General features: G+C 38.1%; 1 non-coding gene across 1 annotated transcript; it reads left to right on the plus strand.

Moving 5' to 3' along the window:
• Positions 1 to 2,251: 2,251 nt before the first annotated feature.
• On the plus strand, positions 2,252 to 2,370 carry LOC138362202 (5S ribosomal RNA). Its single transcript, XR_011227484.1, has one exon. It is a non-coding gene; the product is annotated as a 5S ribosomal RNA (ribosomal RNA).
• Positions 2,371 to 3,563: the final 1,193 nt, after the last annotated feature.

The following is a 3,563-nucleotide window of genomic DNA, read 5'->3' on the forward strand; positions in this document are numbered from 1 at the left end:
GGGGGGGGGGGGAGGGGGAGAGAGAGAGAGAGAGAGATATCTTTCCCAACTCTTCCTTTTTACATGAGTGAGCTACCCGTTTTATTCATTTTATCCTTCTCAGAGCTGTTTTGATAGTATCCAAATGATGGTAAATGAAAAGGGAGGACACGAATATCTACCCAGAATTCAGGACTGGCAATCGATATGCATGTTTGAGTGCGAATCTTTTTCTCTCTCAACTTAGGTATACGTTTATGTCGTACCTAAAAGCGAGAACCACACTATTGGGACAAGTATGCAAGGCCCAATTTTCCTAACAAGCACAGTTAATTTTGTTATTTTCGAACATTTCTTTCCAAATTGGTTTATCCAATTAACAGTATTATATTAAGATCATGAATTGCTGGGTTAGGTTAGGTTAGGTTAGGTTAGCTTAGCTTAGGTTAGGTTAGGTTAGCTTAGCTTGGGTTAGCATAGGTTAGGTTAGGTTTGATTACATTTCTATGTTAGATTTAACTCAAATTCAAAACAATTGCAGTCATTCGGCTTGTTAGTCAACTTGCCTCTAATAGGGGCAATTTGTCTAACAAGACTATTTAGTTTTGTGTGCATATATATATATATATATATATATATATATATATATATATATATATATATATATATATATATATATATATATATATATATATATATATATATATATATATATATATATATTATAGCTTCAAGACTCCGAACCAATATAGAAGCATCAAGAGGAAGTGCTTGTGTTATGGGCCAATAGGCCTTCTGCAGTTACTTCCATTCTTATGTTTTTATTCCCATTGGTTCGTGTTTTATCTTGTGTAAATGTCAATCACCTCACCCAAAACTTTGGTACCATATCACCTCACCCATGTATGTGTGTATATATATATATATATATATATATATATATATATATATATATATATATATATATATATATATATATATATATATATATATATATATATATATATATATATATATATATATATAATATACAGAGTAAATCTACCCCAAAAGTAATGATTTATTTGTCTACAAAACTAAACTCTTTTTGGAATCATATGAGGCCCCTCCACTGAGGGGGGAGGCCTGGATGTTTATTGTCATGTGTATTCATGCTGCTTGCATGTCGTCGTTTATTTTGCCTTTGTTGTTTTCTTGACAGCTTTCTTTGCCTTGGGTGGTTTGGGAGATTTTGAAGCTCTCTTTATTTTGGGCTTTTTGTTCCCAACAACAAGCTGCTGCTGCTGCTGCTGCTTCTTTTTCAAGGCTGTAGGTGGTTTGTTGCTTGTGGCGGCTTTCTTGGGAGTTACCACGGCCTTCTTTGCTGCTGTAGATGGTTTCTTGGTTGTGGTGGCTTTCTTGGGAGTTAGAACGGCCCTCTTCTCTGCTACGGCCAGCTTGAATGATCCACTAGCTCCACTTCCCTTGGTCTGAACAAGAATGCCGTCAGCCACTGCTTTCTTGAGAAATCTTCGGATGTAAATGGCGATCTTGGCAGCCTCGACTTTGTTGTTGGCAACAACGTACTTCTTGATTGCTTGTAGAGACGAGCCCTTACGGTCTTTGAGTGCTGCGACCGCGGCTAGAACCATTTGACTAGTTTTCGGGTGAGCAACCTGGACGCGAGGTTTCCTGGTGGTGGCCACCACAGCAGCAGCAGCCGCAGCCTTCTTGGTAGGCTTTGCTTCTACCATGATGATGATGAGATAACCAAGGTGATGAGAGACGCTCAGACAGTCACGGGGGAATGATGCTGCCGCCGCTTGAGCCGAACCTATTTATGTGCCGGCACGGTACAGAAGCTGCAACCTGGCAACTCGTCCACCAATCACGACGGTTGGTTTTACGGCTCCGAAACCTGGATCCCATATCTTCTCTAAAATAGAAGCATTTGTTCATGTTCTTTGTAAAAGTATCATAAAGCAGGACAGATGAGACAAATATCATAAAAACTGAAGAGCAGATGAGCACACACATGTATGTATTACAAAAGAAAATCCACAAATTCATTAGAAATTGGCAGGGTAGGCTGAGGAAGTAGGTAGATGTAAAATGTCTGTAAATGGCGAAAGAACATAAACCCAAGACTGAATAAACGATGTTAAATATCCATGCCAAGGAGACAAAAATATGTTAGGATACAATTACCATTAAGACACCACAAGAAGGTCCGTATCCTGCCGTGATGACTAAAAAGAGTTGGTTATTAGCCACAATGTGTAGGCAGTCTCATGCCAACGGCCATACCACGTTGAGAACACCGCTTCTCGTCCGATCAGCGAAGTTAAGCAACGTTGGGTTTGGTTAGTACTTGGATGGGTGACCGCCTGGGAACACCAAATGCTGTTGGCAATAATGTTTTTTGTTTTGTTTTGTTTTGTTTCGTTTGTTTTTGTTTGAATGGCTGGCTGGCTGGCTGGCTCCACGGGAAATTCACGGAGTTGTGTGGAATAAGGCCTGGTAAAATGAATTAATATGTATGTCATGTTTAAAACAAACTCGCTTAATATAGTGTGTGAGGCTTTATACAAAAACAAACAACCAAAACAAAACATGTTGTATATATATATATATATATATATATATATATATATATATATATATATATATATATATATATATATATATATATATATATATATATATATATATATATATATATATATATATAGCTTAATCCGGGTTTGAACTCGCAACTCCAAGAATACGCATCACTTATATACACTTTACCACTGGACCACTGCAGGACACTTGATGCTGAGGTATCAATTTAATGACGTAAATGCCATTTCCACAAATAAATGATAATTTAAAAGTATTTGTATGTACAAATCTTTTCTGTTTAAAAGGCTACAATATCAGTTACTGATATAATTTGTGTTAATGTTTCTATACCCACAGGAAGGCATGTTTTTGCTTATATGTAAGGGGTACGGAGAAGGAATCCACAGACCATCATTCCCCTTCCCCCCCCCCCCCCTCCCACCTACTACCACCACCACCACCACCACCACTACTCACCACCAATCACCACCAATCACCACCACCACCAATCACCACCAATCACCACCACCACACCTAACCGAAAACCCCCTAACACATCAACCCTCCCCCCAATCAACAGGCGAAATAATAACCCTCAAATGCCTGCCTGCCCTGCCTGCCAGCCAGCCAATACTAACGGTCTTCTCAGAAAGAAAATCTCTTTGTATCTGTATTACTTGATGAAATGTATGATTCTAATAATGAAAATAAATTGTTATGTCGGTTGTATGAGCATAATGACCAATATGCACATGATATGAATGAATTAAATAGTGTAGTTTTAAGTAATTAGGTTGTAGACACATTAAGCGGATATGATATTTGACGCGTCCAGAACTGGTGATTTTTGGTTTAGTTTTAAATGCACCACCACCACCACCATTGCTTCCCCAGAGCCTAATTAAGGACCGGTAAAAGGAGTCAATATGTATGTCATCTATAAAACCAAAGAATGAATAAAAACACACACACACACACACCTACATAATAGTACTAGGAAG

This window comes from Procambarus clarkii, unplaced genomic scaffold, assembly GCF_040958095.1.
Source record: "Procambarus clarkii isolate CNS0578487 unplaced genomic scaffold, FALCON_Pclarkii_2.0 HiC_scaffold_1445, whole genome shotgun sequence".
NCBI lineage: Eukaryota > Metazoa > Arthropoda > Malacostraca > Decapoda > Cambaridae > Procambarus > Procambarus clarkii.